At 44.5% G+C, this 26,724-nt stretch overlaps 1 protein-coding gene across 1 annotated transcript in view; it reads left to right on the plus strand.

Annotated features, from left to right (window-relative positions):
* The window catches only part of COL4A1 (collagen type IV alpha 1 chain), a 147,366-nt gene that overhangs the window by 34,357 nt on the left and 86,285 nt on the right, over positions 1–26,724 (plus strand). The gene's annotated exons all lie outside the window — the stretch shown is intronic.

A 26,724-nucleotide genomic window follows, 5' to 3' on the forward strand; every position in this document is an offset into this window, starting at 1 on the left:
ATGGGCTCTCTTACTGAAGATGGTGATGGTGAAAGATGGTGGGCTAGGAGGTTCTGACAGCAGCCATACGGTACTTGCATAGCCAAGGCGACATACACCTTCAGGGTGTAGGGAAAAGCAACTTACCTTTCTGTTTTATTTAATTATTTTATTTGTATAACTTTATGGGGTACAAGTGTAATTTTGTTACATGACTATATTGCATAGTGGTGAAGTCAGGGTGTTTAATGTATCCATTGGTGGAGCAATGTATATTGCACCCACTGAGGGCCATTAGCCAAGCGATCATTAGTGTTAAGTACTAGCCTTTTCTGCTTGTTTTCTTCTTTTCATTTGTAGCAAAGTTTCACCATTGTTGAACATCTGCGTGTACAACGCTGAGAATCAGCACTTTTTGAGAGGGAGCTTACAGTGGAGGGTGGAGGAGATGAGAATTTGGAAAGACACAGACATGGACCATGTGTCCCACCCACAGTTGATCTGAGCAACATATTTGTGCTGGGAAGGGCCTAGGGACTGCTTTGTGTGTTGAAACATTTCTTAGAAAGAAGTGTGCAATTGACTTGCTGAGTTGGGAGACTATTTTTGCTTCAAAAACATTAAGTCCAGTGTATATTGTGAGAGGTCTCTTCAGAAAAGGCAGAGTTAGCATTTGCTTTCTTCATACGTTTACATGGCCTGTGTGACATCACAGGATTGTCACTTTTTCTGTCTATGGAAATTGTATGTAGGTACACTTCAGTTTTTCTGAGTTACTAGGGAAGAAAAAAGGATGTTTTACTTCTAGTTCAAAATCATTTATCACCTGTGTGCTATATATTATAGTTCTTAAAACAGAATGAAATAAAACTTTAAAGGATATTACTGACAGGGAAACATTTTCTTCATTTTAAAGAGGCTCTGACTAGAAGTTTCCAGGCTAATTTGTCTCTTGCTCTTTGATATTAAGTATTGATAAATATTGCATAATCTTGCCCCTTGAATATTTAGTGTACTTGTAAAATTGGCTTTGAAGATCACAATGAGATAAAGAGGCCAAGTGACTTATGTAGGATTCATTTTTCAAATAATTTAATTTTTTTAATGTCTAAATAACTTCAGACTTAATAAAAAGTTCCAAAGTCCTTCCATATACCCTCCATCCAAATTCTCCAGATGTTAACATCTTATAAAACCACAGAGCAACGAGCAAAATGAGAAAAATAACATCAATAAAATACTATTATTGAATCTACCTGGCCTCACTAAAATTTAACCAGCTGTTCCACTAATGTCTTCCTCTGATCTGGGATCCAGCCCAGGATCCCATATTGCATTTAGTGGTCATCTGTCATTTGCCATAGTCACCTCTAATCTGGACAGGTCCTCAGTCTTTCTGGTTTTTTTTTTTTAATTAACATTTTTGATCAGTCCTGACCAGTTATTTTATAGAAGGTCGTTCTTCAACTTGGGGTTGTCTGATGTGTCCTCCTGATTAAATTTGGGTCATGTATTATTGGCAGAAATACCCCAAGAGTGATGTTGTTTCCTTCTCAGGGGCACATGATGTCGGCTTCTCCCATTCCTTGTGTTAGTGACTTTGTGTGGTTCAGGGGTGTCTACCAAGGTCTCTCCATTGTAATGTTACTATTCTTTTCTTTGTAACTAGTATGTATCTTGTGGGAAGATACGTTGAGGCTGTACAGATATTCTGCTTCTCCCCTTTCTTTGCCTGCTACGTTGTCACTCATGAGGACTCTTACCTGCAAGTGTCATTACTGTGATGCCTGCCGGTGGGTGACCATCTCTTTCCTCCACGTCTCCTCTGTTAGTTAGAATTCTGAAGGGAAGCACTTTCTCTTCTCTTCCATTGGCTTGTTTATGCAATCATTTACTTATGTCAGAATGGGCTTGTAGATTTTTATTTTATTCTGTGATTAAAATTCACTTCCATCATTACTTTGTTTTTCAAACTGAGCTGGATTGGGCCATCGGCTGGTGGTGTGCTCTTTCCACATGTCCTGTCATTCTGTGAGCACAGCCTTGCTTTCGCTCTTTCGACATGTGCTATCATTCTGTGAGCACAGCCTTGCTTTCCCAGAACCAGAAGTTCCAGGCTTGCCTTGTTCTTTCTCTGCCCTGATGCTGAAATCAGCCTTTGTCTCAGAGTCCTGGCCCCTCCCGGAGTAGATCGGTGTTTGAAGGCAAGTTACGAGGGCTCGGTGTGCCCACTGCTGCTGTGGTGTCACTGCTTCTGGACTTAGGTGGTGTTCCCAGTGGTGTAGTTGTGTTTACTGTTAGAGCGATGGATGTGTCTAACAGGGGCACAGTTCCAGCCAGTGTCAGCTGCCACGTCACGTGGGTAGTCAAAGGGACCTGGGTTCCCGTCTTACCTACCCTGAGCCTCAGCACCTTCTCCCTTGTGGTCTGATTAGAAAGGTTTAGGAGGAAAATTGCATTGTTACTAATTAAAAACAATGTTTACAAAGGAAATTGTTGACACCCTTAGTGGGTATGGTAGGATGGTCACAAGTTAGTTTCTGGTAGGTAAATTTTTCCATTGTTTCTTTATCTACATCCTCTCTCTAAGGAGGAGGGACCAATTTCAGCTTTCCCGCTGATCTTAACAGCCTTCATAGCAGCTTCACCATCTTGCCAGGTGAACCGCGGTGACACCTGGCTGTTCAGGCCAAGTATTTCACACCCAGACCCACAGGCAGCTGTGTGGGGGTGTGTGGAGGCGGGGGCGGGAGGCGGAATGCTCCTGTCCTTTGGCAGGTCGGATTTCATTTTGGCGGCTCCCTGTATCAGGTCACAACCACTGCAGCATTTACGTGTTTCTGGCTTCACAATTCCAGTCTCCCCCTGGTATTTCACCATGTGTTCGAGGCTTGGGACCCTTTCACGCAGCTGAGGAACCCAAAGTGGCGGTTGTTATCTGGTGAAGCTAGTTGGGGTGTGCTGGGCCCGCCCTGTGGGCTCGGGGCTGCTGTTGGCAGTGCATGTCCCATCAGATGTCACGCATGCCAGCCGTGTGCATGGGGGTTGTGGCCAGCCCCTGCTAACTCCACTGGAATAGCCGCAGTTGAGTGTCTAGTGTGTTCTAGCTGCTAACTTTGCCTTTATAATTTCATAATGCTTTCTGACCCTGATCATCATAAATATATAAGATAAATGTAAAACAAGGTAACATTGCTATTTTAACAATTCCAAGTGTGCCTCATTTTCTCCATTCTGTATTCCTGTTTTACGTGGCAGAGAACTACAGGCCCAATCTATCAGCACAGTGCAAAGTACTTTTACGACACTTCTCCCTGCACCTACAGGAAAAATATGTAGGCTCCTAATTTTATAAAGGTTTTTAGTTTGATTATTTTATACTTTCCTGTATGATTAAATTATGTAATAAATAAAAGTTTTTTTTTTTTTAAGCATATACTTTGAACACTAAAGGATAGAAAAATCTTATTTTATTGGGATCAGGGAATGAATTTTTTCTAGATATGAGCTAATTTTCTGGCACTTTCCTTAACATGCTACATTTTTAAAAAATTTTGGCCATTGATGTCTTTACTAAAATAGGTTATACGGAGCTTCTCCCTAATAGAGCACACTGTCTATATAACTTGAACTTTTCTGAATGACTCATCCTCGTCTCGGTAAGCCTAATTACTTGTCTGTGCTCCATGAGGTCCCCGGCAGCTGAGGGGTGCTGTGGGCACGAAGCTGTGGCTTCTGCATCTCTGGCTCCTCTGCCAGCTCCTAAGGGTGTTCCTGCTTCCTTCCCCTGGGTCCTTTCTCATTTCACTGCTTCAGACATGTTCCCTCCTCCTTGCTCTAAGCTACCCTACGTGGGAAAATCAGCAAAGAAAAAAGTGAGATTTGTTGAGCCTTTCAGGTGTGCTTCCACGGATAGGAAGGCATGTTATTTCACTGTCTCAGTTGTCTAAGAGGAGACGTTGTTCCCGTGTGCAGGGTGCCCAGGTTCAGGGAGGGGAAGTCCCTTGGTGAGTCACCCTGCAGGGGGTAGCAGTCAGAGCACAGGGGCACAGCTGGTGTTTTAACTGAGGTCTGTGGAACGCAAAATTGTTGTTCCCCTGCCACACCCCCTGAAATCATCTGGGGAAGCCAAATGACTGAGTTTTTCTGGCTGAGCAAAGTTAGTTTTATCATTCTTTCGTTCAACACATTTTGTTAAATGCTCCCGTGGCTTGGCGAGGAGAGCGATCTTCTCCTAAAGAGAGCTGGTCATGCCAGTTTTTCCACACCCACCTCACCCTCCCTCCTCTCCCCGCCTGAGAAGTCACTGCCGTCTTTTGCAGTTAAGTCCAAGCTCCTAAGCCTGGCACATCAGGCCATCGCATGCCAATCACAGGCATCAGAGGACCCATCGGTCACTCCCTGGCCTTTCCTTGTGTGGGTGTGGCAGTGCTGTGCTCTGGCGCAGGGCACAGTCAGAACTGCGTCTCCACTGGACCTGTGCACGTTGTCTTTGTATGTTTGGGTTGACTGAGGCCAAAGGCTGTTTTGTATACCATAGGTGCTTAATAACAACAGCCTGTTGAACTTTCTTCCTGGGGTCAAGGGCATGAGCTTTGTGACAAGTCCTTTCCAGAGTGTTTTGTTTCTTTATTTTGTTTTGTATTTGGCAGCTGTGTTCCAGGTGTTGATCCTGTTTGGAGTCTAATGCAGGGATAACAGACATGCAGCTCCATAAGATCTTTATGGGGTTTACAATCCTGACCCAATACTTATTACCCTAAATGTTTGACAAGACTATTTTTTTCATTAAACACCTATTATGTATCTTGTTTTGAAGTCATTCCAGTTCTCTGATTTTGGGAACCACTGGAATCTGAAAATCCCAAAATATTGCAAATTTTATGATAACATTATTTACTCCTTGCTAATTAAGTTTCAGTTGTTTCCAGCTTTAGAAAAGTTATCTTTGTCTAAGTGCTTCTGATGTGTGTGTCACTGAACACCTGAAGAATATGGAGGCAGAATTTTTTGGGTGCTCGGGGGAGCTTATGGACGGGTAAGGACAACTCAAGAGACAGCTGCTGGCCGTGTGAGCCCAGAGAGGCTTTGCGGACACTCCGCAAGCTCTCGTTTTCGCAGCCACGCAGAAGGCATCTCAGAGAAGGGGAGGTGCTGAGATTACAGCTGTGGAGTTCAGGGGGCTTCAAGAAAGAAAACGCAGGTCTGTTTTGTGAGTTGCAAGTGGGAAGCCTTTCCGGGTTCTCCCTCTGTCCTCCTTTGAGGTGCTGAAAGTGCACGTGGCTCCATCTCCCTTCCCCCAGGTCCCTCCAGCCCCATCCTGCCAAGGGGTCCCTGCACAGCAGATAGAGTGAGGTCCTCCCCTCGCCAGCGTGGACGGCTGGGAGGCGCAGGGCCCGCCGGGTGACCGGAAATCCTTTCTGCAGAGGGCGCATTGTGTGATTTGTGCTCCGGTCAGCAGCGCTGCCCTCGCTGCGGGCTTTCTTTGTGAATAACCCTTATCTGCTCACAAAGGCTTGCTGCACGTTCGGTCTGGGGCGGCCGCACCCTGGCACGGTGCACTCTGCTGCCTCGTGCCCTTTTACAACTTTTGATTTCCTTTCCAACTTTCTACAGTTTTATCACCCTAATTAAAAAAAAAGACTTTTTAATTAAAAAATTAAGTTTCTAGGAAAGTGGCAAGAATTATGAAAATGAGCTCCTGCATGCTTTCCACCTCGATTCCCCTGCCGGTTACCTTTTGCCACACGTGTGTTTTCTCTCCCTCTCCGTGTTATTAGTAATTTTTGCTGAGCTGTTGGAGAGTGGCATCAGCATTCCAGCCAGGAAGAAGGACATTCTTTTACATAAGCGTGGTATATTATTAAATGCAGAAGCTTTCACACTGTTGCGGTGGGGCCCTGCACCGAGGCCCCAGGTCACCCTGGCTTTCTTGCCGCCGCTATTCTTCTGCCAGTTGCATTTTAATGTTTTCTTGTCCGTGTGGGGCTCAGGGGCCACATTTCTGGTTGCACGAGTCCAAGGCTGGAGGACGGGGGTCGGCCGCCGTGCCTTGCTTTTCATGGACTATGATTCATGGTCACAGAGATGGACGCTCTGGGCTGGTCGTGACGCATCCATCTCGACTTGACAGCTCCCCTCACGTCCTCTGGGAGCTTGCTGCCCTGTGGATGCTGCAGTCTGTCAGCTCATTCCGAGATCGCACCGCTAAAACAGCTGAATTGGGGAATAGCTTTCAGCTCTTTATCTCAGTGGCGATCTTTTGCTTTGTGTAGAGCTTCCCGGGTGCAGGCCAGGGCATGACTTCATTCTTTAGGTTATGTGGCACGCCCACGCTGGCAGCCGGCGCAGTCCCATGCTTGCTGCGTCCGCTGCTGGGGACCGTCACCGTGGCATCTGTGTCCGTGCGGTGGCCGTCCAGGGCTCTCTCGGCCATGACTCCAGCAGTTGAGCTGGGACCACTTCCAGACTCCATCCTCAGGAGTTACTGTGGGGTCCTAGGGAATCTAGTATTCATTCTAAATCGACTCTGATATTGAAGAATGTCCCTGGCTGAAGCAGAATCAAAATGACTGGTCCTGTCATTGTCAGGAGTTCCATTGTCTGCTACGGACAGCTCCCCATGCCCGAGATTGCTGACAGTATAAAGTGCCTCAGGAAGGCACCTAGTAACTCCGATGACAAATCTGTCTTATTCACCCTGTTTCTGCATAGGGTGTGCAAGGAGCTAGAACCCTTTTCTGAAAGCCAGATTGGCTCGAAGCTCTCTGGTCTGGGTGCTGCAGTCACCTGTATTAAGTTGGCCAAGCTGGCACCTTGTTATCAAAATAGGGTCCCCTGACTCACAGTGCCGCACACTTTCTAATCTGATTGTGGTAGTGCTCACATAGTGTTTCCTAGGATCTTCACTGGGTTAAAGTATAAATGCTGGTCATTTCTGAGTTCACAGTCTGAGTTGGGTGATGTGAAATACACCTGTATGCAACTTGAGTGAAGGGTGTCGCGGTCTCTCACGACTGGGGCTGTGGCTTACCTCATTAATCCTTTTGCTTTTGACTTCTTTGATACTCTTCATTATTTAGAATATATTCCAGGCCTTTCCTGGCTTTGTTGGTATACTCAGATTGTCTGTAGAGAAGAATTATGAAATCTGCACATGGAAAATAAATCAAATTTTTATTGCAGTGGACTCTTTTGTCTTTCTGTGATTTTCTAGTTTCCTACCTTTCCTTCTTTATCATGTCCTTCCTCTCCCTGAATAGAAATTAGGTCATGCTTCACTCATTCCTAGGTTACTATAATTCAAACTTGAAGCATTTGGAACAACACAATTGAGAACTGAGAAGGGAAGGAGAAGTGCTCTGCCCAGTCAAGGTCGATGTTGGTGAGATCGTGGCCAAAGCCCAGCGCCTTATTGAGTGCCTAGGTGTGCTTAGCTGTGCCGACATTGGGTTATTTAGCAACAGATTAGGAGGAGAAGAAAAGTCTATTAAAACACAGTAGGAGGGCTGGGCATGGGGGCTCACACCTGTAATCCGAGCACTTCGGGAGGCCACTACAGGAGGATGGCTTGAGGCCAGGAGTTTGAGACCAGCCTGGGCAACATAATGAGACCCTGTCTCTACAAAAAAAGAAAAATTAGCCAGGAGGGGTAGTGTGCACCTACAGTCCCAGCTACTCAGGAGGCTGAGGTGAGAGGGTTGCTTGAGCCCAGGAGTTCAATCAAGGCTGCAGTGAGCTATGTTCACACCATTGGACTCCAGCCTGGGCAACAGAGCAAGACCCTGTCTAAAATAGAAGAAAAGAAAAAAAAAAAACCCATGGAAACAACACAGTAGGAGATAATGGAAAATGTAAAAAAGATGTCCCAGAACTCAAGAGGCCTAATCCCTGGGACGGTGTGGGGCGGGGCCAGCAGCCCGTGAGCTCAGCTGCTCCAGAGGACATTGATCCTCGATCAATCCCTGAGTAATGGGAGAGGAAGGGAAGGAAGGAGAGAGAGATAAGAAAACGGGGAGAGAAAGAGAGAAAGTGAGAGAGAACAGAGAGAGGAGGGAGAATATTATATTACTGCCTTTGATTCAATGGGCAAAAGTTGTCTGTCAAAACAGTTCCTTTTCTTAAACATGAATACTTTACATATTTAAAGAATTACTGTATGGGACTGGGGTTGCCGTTCTTTGATTTATTCAGAAACGTGAGGCACGAATGTACATCCATTGAAATACATGATTTTAACTTTTCCTTTTTCCTCCTCCCTCTCTGGCTCCCTTCCTCTCTCATCTTCCCACCACCCTCCCTCTGCCCTTCTTAGGAGCTGTTGGGGATTTGTGTTTGGACTTGGGCGGCAGGTAGCGGTTAGGAGAGTCGTTGCTAGGTTTCAGTTTTGGGAGACGCCTGTGCAGCCAAGTTAGTTTACTCAGCTAATTCTGGGGACAGAGTTAATGCTTCCACTGGGAACAGCAGACAGGTTCCTGAGAGCTAAGACTAAACATTTATGGAGTTTGCAACTTCGAGGTCACAGGTTACAGTGAGCTGTGATCACACCACTGCACTCCAGCCCAGGCAGCACAGTGAGACCCTGTCTCTAAAAACTGAGTCTAGTCTATGTCTATACCTCCCGGGAATAAGGACCAGAGTCTGCGGGCCTTTGACCCCAGCAACTGATTAACCTGGACTCGTGAGCGGCGTGCTGAATGTCTGGTCCTGGCTCACGCTCGAGTCCGGGCCGCCAGGGTGGGGCGCATCTCCAGTGCTGCTGGCAGAGCAGCCTGGTCCGGAGAGCAGGCTGGGGACACGGCTGCTGCGCTGGTGCTGCTGCCAAACGGCATGAGGGATGAGGGTGTTCTGAACTGTTTCTTCCCGATACAATTTTTACAGATGTGTTGGCTCTGGGAAAAAGAATTCTGGCCTACTTTTTTTTTTTTTTCTTAAAGAACAGTAAACATTTAGCTGCTTCATTTTGGGTTTTCCCATATTCATAATGAGGAATTCATTTTCACTTGGTCATAATGTAGACAGCCTGACCTTACATTTCTTTACAGTTTGTAAAATAACCCTAATAAGTGTTTATAAGCGACGGTCTGTAAAATAATATGCCATTTCAACTATCAAGTTTACATTTTCATTAAATACATAGTTGGCGAAGCTGTTAATATCTTACATGAGGTTAAATTTAATTTTTCACTCATTAAAAAGTAATACTAATTCCATTTTGATGGTGGACTATAATACACAGCGTGTTCGTTCCAAAGCATGTTTCAGAGTGGGTGGGGGAGGGGGTGGGAGGGAGGGGTGGCAGGCTCCATTTCCCCGAATGACCTGCTTTGTGCTGATGCAGGGGGCTTTCCCAGTGCTGACCCATTGCACAGCACACTCTCTTTTCTCATCTGAACTTACCTCGCTGACGCTGGAGTATAGGATCAGGGATGCGGGGCCAAGGCCGTCCCGAACTCACCGAAGATCTTTACCTTTCTCTGGGTGGAGGTGGTTTTGTCCCCGGCTTGGAGCAGAGCGGGTAGACTGTACATTCTGTGGCTTCATTTCCAGTGACTGCTTTCTGCCATGTGGGAGTTTTCTAGGAATGCTTGGAGAGCACACAGGGTTCAGCCAGACCTACCTGCTGGGAAGAAACTTGACTCGTCTGATCCAAGTTCAAATTTACAGTTTAGGGTGTAAAACTATCCTCACTCTCAGGAGCTCCTTTAGGCTCATGAGTCTTTGGCGGAGGGGGCGGTGGTATGAGGCCAGTAGCCTGCCTTTGGGGCGTGTTGATTGACCCTTTGCAACCCTTGAAATAAAATACTGATTTTATGATATGGTCCTAAACAGGAAGGTCATGAAGGAGACTTAAATTCATTGGGGGGAAAATACAGAAGTGTAGCAGATCAGAACAGCTGGAAATAAAGACTCAGGTAGGGGTATTAATTCGTGCAGCAGAATCAGAACGTGAGTGTTTCGCTTAAAAATGTATAGCCTCTACCTCCACCCCATGGCATGAGCTGTGGACCCTGGGGCTTAAGTGTCAGGGCCATACTCCCTCTGCTTGCACCGCGGCAGGAATGTGGGCTGCAAAGCACCTCTGTGGTCGTTGACCTCTGTGTGATTTTGTCTAGATAAAAACTGGAATTAAGAGTGAGGAGGAGTGCTTAATAAAAAGATTAAAAATCCCATACTTAAGTTATGCTCATACAAAGGAGCTTCTGAAAATGATTTTTGTCTCTGATTTGCCATAAATATAAGTCAACTTCCAGTTGGATAGTTTAATTACCACCACCCTGGGAGGGCAGGCATATTTTTAAGTAACATCTGCCCTCTTAATGCTGTCCGCTGCTGGGTAGGAACGCCTTTGGTGGAGGTGGCCTGCTGTTCAGAGGGCGAGGCTGTGGCATTTGGCCGCGGTGCACCTTGTGGCCCTACACTGCCCGGCGGGTGACTTGAGGTGGGCCTGTGCCCTGCAGACCTCACTCTCCTGGACTGTGAGACTTGAGCAGGGACACTGTCTCTCGGGGTTTGCTAACCAGACACTAAGAATCCATTTCCGAAGCTCCCGGCCACATGCAAGGTGCTCACAAGACATTGGTTCCTTCCCCTTCCTCTCTATGTGGCATCCAAGAAGCCATGCCTCATTCTGTTAAATGTGGGGTGGAACGTGGGCCTCCAGCCATGTTGGTGACATCCATTTAGGCGGGACCTTGTGTTTCCTGGCTTTCCGCCTGTTCATAGCTGGAATGTGGCACCCACCTGGCCCTGTCGACCATCTGTACCATGGTTTTGAAATGAGTCATTTTGCTGTCCCTCTGGGAACAGCCGAGTGTCCTTGTGCTGCTCTGGCCTCTGCAGAGGCTCAGACATTTTCTCAAATGAGAGCCCAGTTCCTGCCACGTCACAGGCACTGGACTAGGCGCCAGGGGAAGAAATAGGAAGAGAAGTGCCGCCAGGACACAATGCCTGGCCACGGCCCAGGGGCCTGTGCACTGGCTTCCGCAGCCACCTCTATGTGAGGACTCTCACAGGAGCCTCCCAAGGGGTGTCTCAGAAGGAGCCCCTCCGAGTGGACCTCTGGCAGCAGTGGAGTATCGGAGCTTCCTAGGAGCCATTGAAGCTGAGCAATCTCCCTGTATCTTGTGTCTTCCTTCTGGCTTTATGAAATGTGACTCTAAAATGAGCTTTGAGGCATTTGAAGAGACATTTGATTTAAAGGCTGGGGAGTTCTTGGGCTGCTGGAGAGCCAGGGAAGAAGTTTCGGGGTTCTCTTCCCTAAATATAAGAACTGGTGGCACTTTAGGATGTGGCACAAAACGAATGAGCAGACGAGCCCTCAAGCCTGGAAGGAGAAAAGGAGCCGCATCAAGTGTTTGTTTCAGAGAATGCAAAATTACCTGATAGCCGTGAATTTGGCTGTCCAACCCTAGCTGGGCAGCCCGCTGTGATGGGGCACAGGGGTGTGAGGGGCCTGCCCCGCCAGGGCAGTCCGGGGAGGGCTCAGCTTGCCTTCCAGAAGGGCACCCCGTCTCCTGTCCCCTCCAGCTGTGAGCACTGCTGGCACCACATCGAGGCCTTAAGGAGGGTTAGTGAAAAAATAGTTTTCACATTTTTTATTGTGGCAAAATATACATAACATAAAATTGACCGTTTTAAGTATAGAGTCCACTGGCTTTAAGTACATCCCTGCTGTTGGGCAACCATCACCACCATCCATCTCCAGACACTTTTCATCTTGCAGAACTGAAACTCAGTACCCGTTAGACAGAGAAAAATTTAATACTGTGCGTCAGTATGAGAGGCATGCACACTATAATGCCTTTATCTCTAGAAAGCTTGGGAAAGAGGAGATTAGCTTGTACTGTACTTGCTGTGGTGGTACTTGGCTTTAGTTAGCTGATATTACTAAGGATCTAGGAGTTCTGTAGGTTATGGGCCCGTCCTCTGGGGAGAGGTTACTTGCAATGGTAGCATGGAGTGGGGGTAGCATGAAATAAAACACTGGTGCCTGACTTCAGAGTTAGTGACAGCAATTTCAGCTGAGGTTTCGTGGCAGCTGGTACACGTGCAGCAGCATTCAGATACCTGGGATGCAGCCACACATCTCCTGCACAGAGAATGAAGAGCTGCCTGTGGCCCTGCCATGTAACGCATGGTCTGGTTTCTGTGGCTGTTAAATTAATATAATTAAATTAGAATGACTGACTTGTTCTGATTTCATAGTACAATGTTATGTCACCTTCTAAACATATTCTTAATAACACACTTATAGTTTCCCTTTTTTTGTGAACCAAAAACTATGAAAACTGGACAATCAGCTCAGTGTGATGAGCTGTCTTCAGTAGAGATGTACTCTGGTTTTTAAAGAGGACGGTTCGTGTTAAGCCAGTTTCCTGTCTAGTCAACAGAGTAAAACAAAAGAGGGAAGATAGACAGTTCTGATTCCTTCACCTCCTTAGGCTAAAATAAGATCTTGCATCTCGTGCTTTGCCCCACCTAGATTCTGCAGACAGGCCTTTTAAAAAAGTGATGATGAAATACTTTCAAACATTTTGTTTGAGATTTGCACAACATTTAGAATAAATATGTCCTGTCAGACTAGAGAGTGAATCATGCAATTAGTCACTGGACTAAGTTACTGGGAACCACCTAATTAGGCTCAATGAGCTAAAAAAATAAATAAATAAAACAATTACGGCTGGGCAGATGGAAGAGGAGGAAATGATGGTTTATTGAAAGGAAAACAAGGTCTGGAAAGCATTGCCTTACAGAGGTAAAATATTCAAATTAATAAGATGGAAAAAACCATGGAGGAAGATGAGCAGACACAGCAGAGCATCAGACATGGCTGTGAAGGCTGGGCCGTGCAGGGCACGGGCAGGAAGGGACAAGAATGAGAACGAGGCTTTGGCGGTCCCCATGTCACCTGAGGGTTTTGATGTCCTCAAAGGATCCAGTAGGTTACTCAGTGTTGCCAATTAATGGGATCCTCAGATTAAATAAATATTTTGGTTGCTAGATCAAGGCTGCATACTTCTATGTTCCATTTAAAATATTATGAAATGTGATTAAGTGCATCTAACTAAAACTATACTGACTATAATCTTCATTTTTGAAGATATTTGATGATTTATGGATTAAAAAAAAATATATGTTGGAAACCACAGTGCATCAGTTTTCTTTGCATGGTAACATGACCAAAAGCTCTTGTTAAGCTAAAACTGAAGTCAAAGTAATGACTAAAAGTTAGTATTATTTATCAACATATTATTAATTTATCATTTACATTAACTGGTAATTGCACACGTCTCTATTTTTATTAAAGGGAAGGCATATAGTTGGGGTACACTGAAATAATTTTTAAAATCCAAAGTATATACATTACTGTCCAAATTATATTTTCTTGAGAGCTGTCCAGTTCACTTGGATGCAGCGTGATTTCTATGTGCTTACTTTAAACTTCACAGTAAGTGGTAGCAAAGGGTTTTCTAGAATTTTCTAGATGTTAACATGTTTAGTAAGTGCTTTGTCTGAGGAAACAATGTTTTTATTTTCACAAGTCTCTTATAGCCCTGTTAGATTGCATGTGCTGTAGGTAATTGGCAAATAGGTATTTCATGGGTGTAAATGAGAGAATAAAGGAACCACAGCTATTTGTGTATGATTCACAATGAAGGAGCAGGGAAATGGAATGAGTTATATTTCCCATATTTTATTTATTTCATATTTATTTTTGTAACAAATTATGAATGGCTTAAGGCTGCTAAACATTTTTCTTAGGTTCCCTTGGAAAAGATAAGAAGTTTTTCTGAAGCCGTAAAACATTTCTATAGCTATGTAGGATTCTATTTGTCAATGAATGAGACCACATGGTTTCAAGGGTGCCGGTAAGCTTTATTTATTTTCTTTATTTTCACGCCTTAAGAGTAGGAGTGTGCTCAGGGATATGGTGGGGAAGTGTGGTTTGGAAACCAGGCATCTCCACACACTGGCCATGCTCAGTGACCACAGCATCTCACTGGACCCTCCAGAGATACCTCTTGGCATCCGCAGCCACTGTGTCATTGAGAAACCACAGCCAACACTGACAAACCATGGCTTTGTCAGTGGTTTTTCAACTTTCTTCTGTGGTTTACCTCATTTTTTTCTTTTTTAACCATAAACGTTGTACTTGTGTTTTTAGGTAGGTCCTTTGAAAGTGCCATTTATGGTTTGCAGAGTAGCATTTTTGGTCCACCAGCCATTATCTTCCACATACTTATGGAAGGTTTTGTTGCTGCTCTGCTCAAATTTGCACCTGGAAGGATGTCAAATGGAATCTTCCAGATGGATCTCTGACCACTTGTCTAGTGCAGAGAGGGTTTGCTGTACCCGGTATCTTTTGCAGGTATTCATTATTCTACAGAGTTTATTACGTGCAATTTCTGTTTACGTTTTGTTTGAGTTTTCAAGATAATATTATTCTTAGGGGGTGAGGTTTCCAAGAGTGATTTTTCTAGGTTTTGGGTGCTGCACTGCAGCATTTTAGAATCTGTCATTTATAGAGTATAAATTTTTCCATTTAATTTTTAAAAGTTTCTAATTGAGTCAGGTCTTTGGGTGCAGTTATGAAAATTACATTTTAGTTTCATTCTGGCTGGCTGGGATTAGTCTAAACATGCAGATTTCTCTAAGATATGTACCATATCTGACAAGAGAGGTGAACAGCTATGATTGCTATCATAAAAATATTTTATAGTCTCTCTGTGAAATGAAAGTAGTAGTAAATTAACCAATATAATATGCTTGTTTGATGCATAGTGTGTGGCCAGATTCTATCCCACAAGAAAGAATACCCATCTTGCTATCTCTGTTATTGAAATTTCCTGTGGCTTCCCCATCCCAGAGCATGGGGTCTTCACAAAACCTTCCCCGCATGGCTGAAATCTGCATTTTCAAACGTACCATAAATACCCCTGTGGTTCAGTAGACTTCTGTAGACTTCTCCATGTTCCTCGCACTTCCTCTGTGCTTTCTCATCTCCATATTTGGTTCCACTGCTTCCTCCTGGAATGTCCTCATTTGCCATCCAGGCTCTGACATCCTGCCCACCGTGCAGGGCCCCAGACTTCCTCCGGGAAGCCTGCACACAGAGCCCAGCCCCAGCCGGTCCTGACGGCGGGTCTGTTAACACACTGACTGCCACACTAGAAAAAACATTTTTTCCCTTGGGGCCACAGCGTTTTATTACGAAAATAGAATAAGAACTTTGAAAACAAAATGATCCTTTCTAATGTAGTGAAAAATTGATTATTTTTTATTGTTTTCTCTGCATGAGTTATATGCAGTTAAATTATCAATATTAATTATAACAATAAGAACACCAACAAGTAAGATTTTCACGAGCTAACTGCATGCAGGGTTTTGCCCGGGGACCACCCATCATGTAACATGTGTGCTGCAGTGTGGCAGCATGAGTTCCTGCACACCACGCGGCTCCCAAGGTGACGAGATGTGTGAGTTACACATGCTTCACAGGGCCCTGGGCTCAAAGCTAGCGTGAGTTAAATGCAACTCACATGGCAGTTACTGTGTTAAACAGGTATTCATTCTCTTCTGCCTTCTTCCTCTCTTTGCCTCGGTGTGTCATCATTCTAGTCCATGGTAATTTTTCCTTCTTGAGCATCTTGTACTTTTATAGCAGCAATAACAGTAATCCAGTCAAGTTATTTAGTTTTATGTGTGTATTTCTCCCTTTGGATGAGAATATTCCTGTGGGAAGGAGCCATGCCCTGTTTGTAGTCACTCCTGGGCCCAGGACAAGTCTTGAACTTCTAGCAAGTTACTTAGGAGTCAGTGGCTCTGGCTGGAGATTTCCAGGGGAGGAGGCTGAAATGATTGGCTGAAATGCAGTTTGGGATCTTGGCTGGTGGCTCTGTATTATTTTTTGTGTAAGAATTTGCATTTTTTCTGATATCACTGAATATAATCATAAGTTTCATAAGATAGATGAGAAGAATCTGAGATGTGCAGTTTGACAAATAGAATAAAAATCTTCACATCAGATTTGTTCAATTGACAGTAGAGTCGCCAACTCAGAAAATGAAAACCTATTATTTTCTCCTATCATAAAATAAGGCATTTCAGTCTTCCCTTCCCTCTCGTTCTTTCATGTCCTTCCCCCTGATGCTGCGGGAATTGTCACCTTCGCAGTCACGCAGGTTGGAAAACCTCCTCCCCACTTCCACATAGTGCGCAGTTGATGGTGAGCTGTAACTCCTCGGTAGCTTGCTCTCCTGTCTCAGGGTATGGGCCTCCTCGCAGCTCTCAGGACTTACCGTTCTCTCCTCCCCTCATGCTGATCTGCCTTCCACAACTCTCTGAGACCAATGTCACCAAAATCCAGAGAATCATATTTGCTTCCCTCACTGGAAACCTTTAAGCGCCCCCAGGGACCTGTGAGAAAGTGAGCCAGAGCCCACATGGCCCTCCAGGATCTGCAGCCCCTGTACCCGCCTGGTCTGCATCTCCCACCTAGGGGAAGCCAAAGGCCTCTTCCCCTGGGGGTATGTCCCCCTGACCCCACCCACACCTCCACTTGTCTGGTAACTTTCTTGTATGGGGCCGGCCTGGCTGGGGCCACAGCACCCCCTCTCTCAGCCGCAAAGGTTCTGGAGAGCACAGTCGTGTTTGAGCCATCCCTCCACCCTCCAATGCCAAGTGCTGTGCCAGGCACGCAGCAAGTGCTCATCGACTCACTCCCGAGTTCGAGTAGCACACTGTTCAGTCACACATGCCCCAATCCCACAGGGAAGGAGGGCTGACTGTCCGCTTTTGAGAGGAGGAATTTATCCCATTAGGATGAGAACAGAAAGAGAAGGGGCGTCATATAACTTGGGTCACATTCCAGACCTAGGCTGGCGGAAATTAGTGATGTCACTGTGCTGGGGAGGAGACAGATGCAAAATCAGCCATGATTTAAAATATTTAATTGGTTAAGGGAAAAGAAGTGGTGATACTGTTACCACTGGTTTTATTCAGCTCTGCTTTTGAGCTGCATGTCAGTCATACTTGAAATATTTCACTAGTCACTCAGGCTTTTCGTGTTTCCTTTTTAAGTATGTTACAAACTGTGGGGCTCCTTAAAGGATCAGCCGGTGGAACGTGATGGGATAAATGCAAAATTGGCCGCGTTCACCAGACTCAGGATAAAGGGGTCCTCCTGCCCGTGCGCCGCTCACCTGCTCCTTCCCGGGAGCACATGGAGCCTTCAAGATACCCTTCTAAAGATAGTTCTGTTGATGGGAAAATTTCCTCTGCATAAACCCCTCTTCACAGCCGTCCAGTCAATGTATGTAGTGTGGCATTAACCAGAGCGCTTGTGTGGAATTTTTCATTAACGTAATGCAGTGCACTTTCTGGGTCACAGAAGGAAAGACATCACAAGTTTGCTAAGTGTTCCTCTGGTTTCAATTTGAGACCCAATTAGGAGTTTTTCTAAAAGTGTAACGAAGAAGAGATTGTGGGTGGGACTTGGGACGTTTCTCCGTCTCTGCAGACCCACTGTCCGGCAGCAGTGTGCTGCCTTCGGAACAGCCGTTTAAAGGTAATGTGGTGGTTGCTAAGACGGTGATGCAAAGATGTTAACAGGAACAGCCCGGAACATGGGATTCACATCTAGGGGCGAGACCTAGAGACCTAGAGATGTGTGGCAAAGATAGATAGTTAAGGTCCCAACTTTTATCAGTTCTTACTTCCACACCCAAATCCAAAGCAGGGTGTGTTCTCGGGCCCCTTGCTGGTGCCAGAGACCAGGCTCCGTGTCCTCCTCTTCCTTTCCTCCTTTGAGCTCTTCTCCAACCCTTTCAAACATTTATAACCAGAACCCCACACAGATTGAGTATCCCATATTCGAAATCATGAGATGTCGTGGGGATGGGACCCAAATCCACACACAAAATTCATGTATGTTTCATACACACCGTATACATACGGCATATCAGTAAGTACTTGCGTGTGGAGTTCTCCACGGATGGCATCATGTTGGTGCCCAAAAGTTTTAGATTTTGGAGCGTTTTGGATTTTGGATTCTGGGATTAGGATGCTCAACCTGTGTAGTGTGTCTGTAGCATGGCTTCTCTTACTCCAGGGGGACTTAATAGTGATGAGCTCGAAGACAGCACATTGCACTTCTGTTTAAAAACATGCTTTTAAATGAAATGTTAAATTGGGAGAGTGTATACTCAATAGATTAAGCTGTAATTCCTTTATGACTAGGAATTAATAAAGAAAGCACCTGTTATGCCCAGTTGTTGGAGTCTGTTTAAGTCTTCCTGTAAATACGCTATCACTTTTAAGATGGCAACTACAGACTCATTTACTAGTGTCAATGTTACTGGTACTAAGTGGAGCTTAGGAAGAGAAGACCAGGGTTCCGCCATGAGTCAGCACATCAGCTCGAGGCCCTTATGCTCACGCTGTGTGGCCAAGACCTCAAAAGGTGAACTCCTTGTCTGCCTCAGGAATGTACCTCTCCATCTGGCACCTGTGCTGCCTCCCAGCCAGGTCCCCTGCCGTCCCTCCCTCAGTCCCTTTTCTTCCCGGGCAAACTCCCACGACTGTTCACAGCGAGGCTCAAGTGAGACCCACTGTGGAGGCCCCTGGGTTTCTCTGGTGGGGCGGAGGCTCCTCCTGCAGGGCCTGTCACGCTCTGCTTTTTTGTGATTTCTCCCTCCCTTGTCCGGCTCACTCACGTGCTCGACTCTGTATTCTTAGCATGAGGGTGCCTGGTCCGTGAGCGAGCGGCTGGCAGGGCCACTTGGGGATGTCCTGCGTGGGCTGGACTCGAGATTCAGACGTCAGAAGTGAGGGTGGCTGTCTCCGTGGCAGTCACAGGCCGGGGTAGCACCAGGGTGGGGACGGAGCGCAGACTCGTTTGTGTTCCGGACCCACAGAGACAGAAAAGAGGAAAAACAAAACATACCTAGAAGGGCTCCATGAACTTCAACACCACAGAGGAGGTGTGGATGTTAGCAAAGCTGGAGGAAATAGTCCAGGGTTTTTTTTTTTCTTGCCTGCCTGGGTAAAATTTGCTGTTCTTCGGAGGGAGACTGGAAAGTAGATGTTTGTGGCTTTTGTGACAGTCTTGGACGGGGCGAGCGGGTGTGGAATAAGGGCTAACCGTGATGGCCCCTGGGTGGGAGCCTGGGCTGAGGACGGGAGAACCCAAGGACCTGGGGAGAGTGGCCAAGACTGAGAAGCCTGTTGATGGGAGATTGCGCCTCGGGACAGTCTCTCAAGCCCACGCATTTGCCTGGGGCCATCCCGTGCTCTGGGAGAGGCCCAGCAGGGCCTGAGCTGAGGACAGGCTGTGCTCACTGCACTCCTGCACCAGGCGGTGACTAACCACCGAGGGAGGGCTGGCCCCGGGCACGCCTCTGCGGGGGCGTTTCCACCCCTGGGTCCCCGTGGACACACACGAAGCCCACCAACTCATTTCACAGGCGGCGTCCCGTGAAGCGCTGTCACATGGCAGCTAATTATAGTCCCATCTGTTTGCAGCTGGACAAAGACCAATGACCTGGAGGTGAAACACTGGGCTTCATCATCCTTCCCTCTAGTCCATCCTATTCCCAGAGCAGGAGCATTTAATGTCCACCCCCAGTTAGTGGGAGAAAGGCAAGAGAAGAAATGAAAATGAGTCAACAAAACTGTGTGACCTGGGAACATGAGACCAGAACTGCAATCACATGTTGGAAGTGAGAGAGGCCAACATGCACCCCCGTTTCCTCAATGCCTGCTGTTTGTGGGAGCCCCGGACAGCTTCGCAAACTCGGTCTGTAATGAGAACCAGAACACAGCGTGCATCTCCCATGAACACATCTTAGTCATACTACAACACACAGAGAGAGGTGCTACATATTAGAAATTCAGTTTGTTTCTCAAATTTTTCATGCTAATTTTTTTTTTTTGCCAAGAATGTATCAACACTTGTAGTTGTTTTCAAATAAGAGCAGAAATATTTTGTAACTCTAAACAGTAGTAAGGATTGCTCTGTTTCTACGTCTTCCATTATCGAATGGAACAGAAATATTATTTTATTTAACTAGTTCTCCTTTCAGGTGAATTAATGATGAAGGATTATTTTCGTGTCTTTGGGATTATGTCTATTTTACCTTAATCAAAACAAAATGATGATAAAATAATAATAAAACAAATGCAGATGAAAATCATGTTGATTTTGAGCTCCTTGAGAATAAGGGAGGAAAATTAACTCATCCTTAAATCCACAATACTGCCCATATCTTTGGAAGTCCCAAAATGTTGTGCAAATGTAAGCTTTTAAGAAATTATTATTTGTACTGCAACATTTGGCCTGTATTTTATTCTCTATTTTGTTATTAATCTAATTTCCTGCACATTTTGGGGGGGATGAATTTTACTGAAATTTAGAACACTTATGGAAACAACAGATCCTAAGGGCACAGCTCAAGGCATTCTTCACAAAGTGAACACACCACGAAACCGGGCCATGACCCAGAACCTTACCAGAAACCAGGAAGTCCCTGGTGTCCCCTTCCAGTCATTAATAGCCCTTTCCAACGTCATTTTGTTTAGTTTTGAACTTTATATAGCGTCACCCGGTTTGCTCTCCTTGGGGCCTGGCTTCAGCCTGTCGCATATGACGTTTGAGATCTATCCGTGTCTGGCCTGCTCCCAGTGCGGCGTGGGATTCCGTTCCTTGACTGTATACCATTGTTTCTCTATCTGCTCTGCTGTGTCCAGCTGGGTCTACTGTGTATATTGCTGCTGTGAACATTCTTGAGCATGTGTTTTTTTTCCTAACTTTATTGAAATACGACAAAGTGCAAAAATCGTAAGTACTCAGCTCAGTGCAGTTTTACAGCTGCATACACCCATGTAATCACCACCTGAATCAAGTAGAAACCCTTCCTATACCCTAGAAACCTCCCTCAGCTCCACCTTAGTCACCTCCACTGAAGGTCACCACAATTCTGACTTCTTTCCCCGTAGAGGGGTGCACCTGTTCTTGAACTTAATATAATGGGATCATACACAGTGTGCTCTTTTGGGGGATACCTTTCAAGATTATTTTTCAGGACATTCCTGGGGCAGAGGGATGGTAAGGGGAAGTGGGGAGAGCCATTTTGCAGAACCTCATGGAAGTAAACAAAAAGTTAAAACAAGAATTATGAAAGCAGCATATGCCAGTTAAATTTGCAGACAGGATAGAAGTGAGGAAATCAGTTCCTTATATACATTCTATATTTCTTTATGATACTTTAATATCCCAAAAGAGTATGAGTTCTTGGTGCTTTTGTGTGTGATCATCTTTTATGTACTATACCAGCATTTTTTTTTTTTGTGAATGAAGTAGAATTAAAAATAGTAAACTTGAAAAGCTCAAACTCCAGCTGCCCTTGATAAGGATAAATATTGTTCTCTTAAAATTGTTTCAGTTCCTTACACGTGTGTGTGTGTGTGTGTGTGTGTGTGTGTGTGTGTGTGTGTGTCTGGATGCACATCTGCACAGACACCTGTGGGGGTGCGTCCCTCCGAGTGGGATTGCGGGGGTGGGCAGGGGTGAGTGCCCAGCCTCAGCAAAGGCTGCAGGCAGTTTTCCATGGGCTTAGGGTTGTTCCACTCAATGATCCCACCAGGAGCACGAAGGCTGCCCTCGCTGCACCTCCTTGCTTTGTGCACACTTTTAGTTCTGCCCAAGTGCCCCTAAAATACATTCTTTTGCCTCCACATATATTTTTGGTTGGGTAGATAATTATTCAGAAGAGTCCCCGAAGAAGTGCTACAACCAGGAAGAATATTGGGACAGCAATATCACCACGAAACTATTTTGACATTTTGCACTGCATAGGGAATGCGAAAAGGAATTTGAAAGATAAGCTGTTTAGACTTGGCAGAGCTCCACATGTCCCTATTTGGTGGGATGTGAGACACATAAAAATTGTTAAAGCTGTGATGTTAAAGGTCTATCTTCCATCAGAAGCAGGGGAAAAAATGAGAAAATTGAGGACTTCATTCTGTTTAACTCATTCCAAGTATGCCTTTGTACAGTAGACATGTCCCAGTCAACAACTGTATGACACAGCATCCTCTCTCTCTGTCTCTGTCCCTCTGTCTCTCTCTCTCACACAAACACACACACACACAGTAGCATAGCAGCTGGCGTTCTTTAATCAAGTAAAAAAGTGTTCTCTAAACAGTTAGTGAGCCTTTCTCTCTTGTATCCTCCCGAATGGAGCTCTCTTTAATGTTGAGAAGCGCGCCTTGTTGGTCTGTAGACCAGAGAAAGACCGGAAATAGGCTGTATTTCATACTGAAGTCTTTGCCCTCCCTGCCTGACCTTCCTTCTTTGGCAATAGGACTGTATACTGTACCATCTTTGTGTATTTTTAGAACTTAACCTACTTTATAACATTAATACTGCTGGTTCAACTCCTTGAGTATTTTAATCGGAGCATGAAAGAAAAATTTAATAATATTAATTGTTTTAACATATCCTGAAAAATTTAAAATGACTCTTAGAGAATATAAAAGATATTTGGTTTAGGGATTACTTTGTAGTACCTTTTGCATTCCTTTCATATTGTATTTTTTGTTTTCATTTAAAGTTGATCTCTGCTATTGAAGTTATGTGTGCGCGTGTGTGTCTGACAGAGTTCATTGGGAACTAAGGTTTCTTTTCTGTTTCAAACACAGTTAATTCAGTTCAACTTCCATTTGAAGACAACTTATCATACTCTTGTGGTAAAGTTTAGGCTACGTGGTCTACTAGGAAGAGGCTAAAAGGACTTTCAAAATTGGTGTGGTTTTCATTGTTTTCCTACAGTTTTAGTAGAAGAAATGATGAATTTCCCACCCTGCTAGCTTTCTGGGGTTCTCTTTTCCCCACTGGTCTGGCTTACGCATGTTGCTGTTGGCCATGGATGTTCTACTTCTATAAAACAAACCAAAACTCACACCTTTCTTGTCCTTTGAGATCTTCCGGCCTCATTTCCCATTTTCTCAGTGGCCACTGCCCTCATGACTGACTTCCATCCACCGTGACCACTTGGGTTAAGTGTGCACCTCATAGGAGCACAACACAGGCATTGCTCCAGGGACGTGGAGATCATTTACTTGACGCTAGAACACCAATAAGGGGAAAGGCAGGAAGAAAGAGTATGAGTACTTCACAGAATGTACCAGTTCTTCCCATTCTAGAATCTGAAACAGATGGGTTGGGAGCTAGTCCATGGAGCCAAGACATCGGGAAGAATGCACAGCCCTCGTAAACATCCTCAGATGTGTGGCCAGTAGGGAGCTGTTGGGTTCTACCAGATTGCATATAACTTGATTTTGCTGAGAGGTCCAGATGGAACATCTAATTCCTCAGGAAATCATGAAACTTATGATATAGCCTTGAACATGTCAGGTCCCCAGTGAAATTGTGAATCTGAGCAGCCCATATAGTTTATGTACCCCTTTCAAAGATAGCAGTTTACAACAGAGAGCTAAGACTTGCGTTAGTTAAGGCTTTTATTTTAATTAGCTATTTCAGAATTATACATTATACCTGATTGAAAAGGGACACTGAGAGCATCATTTGTACTCTTTTTAGCAGAGTACCCTTGAGTCGCAACTAAAATACCTCCCTATACCAGCAAGGGCCATTATAAATATAACAGAAATGGTAAAGGACCAGAATAGTGATATTTCAAAATAGATTGTATTTAACAAGGTAAATGTGTATCTCATGATAGTTGTTATTTTAAAATTTAGTTGTATTTTTTAAAATAAAACCATTTGCATAACGTTCTAGACTACCCGGATTGTGACACAAAAATCATGGCCTTAAAAACATCTTTTGTTCTGAACAGCTGACCATACATTAGATATTATTAGAATGATCAATTATCTGGAATTGCCTTTTAGGGCTGGAATTAGTAGTAAAATTTCCTACCTGAATAAAGCCATAAATATCTTTGATCTGGGATTTAAATTTATTTATTTATTTTTTTGCTTAACATACAGCACAAGTGGTGGGGCTGGTGGGGTAAGGGCAGGGGTGGCGCCAGTCCTTTATTTCCCGTTGTGGATTTCCCCCGTGTTGGTTAGGATCTGAAGTGTTGCCCAAGGTGAAACTGCTCATTTGTCACCTGCACGTGCAACTTGACCCCAACATCCACAATCATGGCCTTGCAACCTCTTATCTGGGGTCCCCAGTAATTAAGGCAGTCACTGGTGACCTAAGGGAACAATGCCAGGAAATTCATTTTTATAACCTCTCCCAAATTGAATAAAGATAAGCTTCTGCGATTTTATCAACATTTCAGAAGAGAAGAACCCAGAATTACCACATTGTCACTTTCTGCTTCAATCCTTTGATTCTGTGCCTAATCCGCTGTTTCACAGAAACCACCACTGACCTGTGAGTAGAAAATCGGTACTACTTCAGGCTTTTATCCGGTGTCTGCCAACTAAGTCTGGGTCATTGGTGGACATTTCCCAAATGGACTCTGCAAATAAACGAGTCTTAGCCTGGTTGGTTTTTCCTTTCGCTGTCTGTAAAAGCGAGACAAAATTTAGCAGAGTTTAAAGAACAGAGATGTCTTTCTGAACCTGGCTCAAAAACAAATACATTGTGGGGAATGACATAATCCCAGCAAGGAGCTGACCCAGAACCCCAGCGAGGCTCGGAACTACCTCACCTTCTGGGCTTTTCTGGCCTGGGGGCTAACATGATTATGGGATAGCTGCTCCAGACAGCTCCAGGTTCCAGGGCATCCCCCAAGAATCCCCAGCTCTTCCCTGGCTGCTCTGTGATCTGGAGCGGTCATGCAGTCATCGCTGAGTTCCCTTCTTGGAGCATTTCCCCACAGCGCTTTTATGCGCTTATATACTGTCACTTGAGGTACATGGTGTCACTGGATTGTCATCTACAGTTGTTATTTAAGGTTGATTAAAGGGACAACACCAATAACACCACCAACAAAGCAACAGTAGTTGGGAATGTACTACTCAATTTCATCGATTTGAAGATGCCCATATTAATGTTTTAACAATTCTGAAATTGCGAAGATTTAACAGTTGATGATGTGCCATTGTTTAATTAGCACGCTTCTTTATCCTTTAGTGTGGGTTTTGCAATTGATGTTGTCTTAGATGAAATACAGTCTAAATCAGGCTCAATACACGGTTCTGGGCTCCCCCAAAGAGCTCAGGGTGTATTGGGCAGATAGTAAGTAAAGAACAATAAGAGACATCCATAAATCTCACAATAGAGGCACGTAGTCAACATTTCACGGGATCCCAGGTAGGGAGCAGCTAACCCTCACCTGCGGATTAGATGTGCGATGATGGTAGTTGAGTTAAGAATGTCTGCTGAGGTCTCTCAGGACTCGATTTGTGCATTTGAGATGAACCTTCTGGAACACAGTTTGCGGATTTTGACCTTATTTCCTTGGATGACTCTGAGTGGTCGCCAAAACCCAGATTATGAAGCAAAACTGTGCACATGGATTGATTTAAAATGTTAGGAGGTTATGAGAGTGTATGCTGAAAATTGCCTAAAATGTGAGTCAGAGAAAAAAACAGATCCATAACTTCTGGAATTTGTTTGGACTGGAGTCAGTTGTCCCCATTTCCAAAATTTAAAATTAAGAACATCTTACTGTCTTGGAGGCACTTGTTCAGATTTAGCTTTACAAAATAAACATCTCCAGATGTAATTGTTTCATACAGAAGATCTCCATAGCAATGAAGCTAAGATTTGAGTATGTTGTTAAAAATATAGACTTCTCGCGATCACACTACTATTAATAGTGTGATTTTATTTTCAAAAAACTATTATCATCTGAAGCAGAATATGGGTATAAATTTTATTTCAGACTTAAAGCAGAGCCTCTAATAAAGTTTATTAACTAAATTATTCATATCATACCCTTCTACATGTTGTCCATAATACCTGTGTCTATCATAGTTTAAAATTTGGATTCTTCTAAGGAAATTGCAAAGGTGCGAATGTACCATCATATGTTAATCTTTTAATGTGTTGGCAGTTTCACATAATGGAAGTTGAACTTGGGTTCTAATTTCAACCTTGCCCCAGCGTGTTATATTAAACCTTGTAATTCAGTTTCTGTATCTGTGAAATGGGGATAGTAATACTATCTCGAAACAATTGTTATGATCATTCAGTAAGATGACGGCTGACTATTTGTGGCACCTGGTAGGGGTTTGAACACATGTTAGTTCCCTTCCTCTCCAGCTTTTATCACGTGCTTCGATTTTTTTTCTTGCATTTTTAACCTTAATTTTTATGTTAGAAATGAACTACAAGAACAATGCATTGTTGAAGTTTCTTTAACTGAACATTCAAGCTTTAGTTGAATTCAAAAACTAGTTCCTTAAGATTTGGGCTTAAAAATCAGCTCACTCATTTATTCTCTTTTGACACAAACTTTTGTGTGCCTTCATGCCCCTCGAAATGTGAGGGATGGAACGTGGACTCTGCCCTCGAAGCCCTCAGCCTCCGAGCTCTTGGGTCTGCTCTATCAGAAGCAGGATCTTTTGATAGCCTTGCAAATGTGAGTGGTGTCCTGTTCAAATAATCCCTGGGTGATGCTGTTTTGAATAGAAATCAACAGAGGACAAAAAGTACCTAGGTGGTATCCTTCACTGTTTGGACTAAGTAATCCTTTGATTGTTCTACTCAAGGTTGTCATTTTGACTGTTTAGGCGAGAGAAATGCATGGCAAGGAG

This window comes from Lemur catta, chromosome 13 (assembly GCF_020740605.2).
Source record: "Lemur catta isolate mLemCat1 chromosome 13, mLemCat1.pri, whole genome shotgun sequence".
Taxonomy (NCBI): domain Eukaryota; kingdom Metazoa; phylum Chordata; class Mammalia; order Primates; family Lemuridae; genus Lemur; species Lemur catta.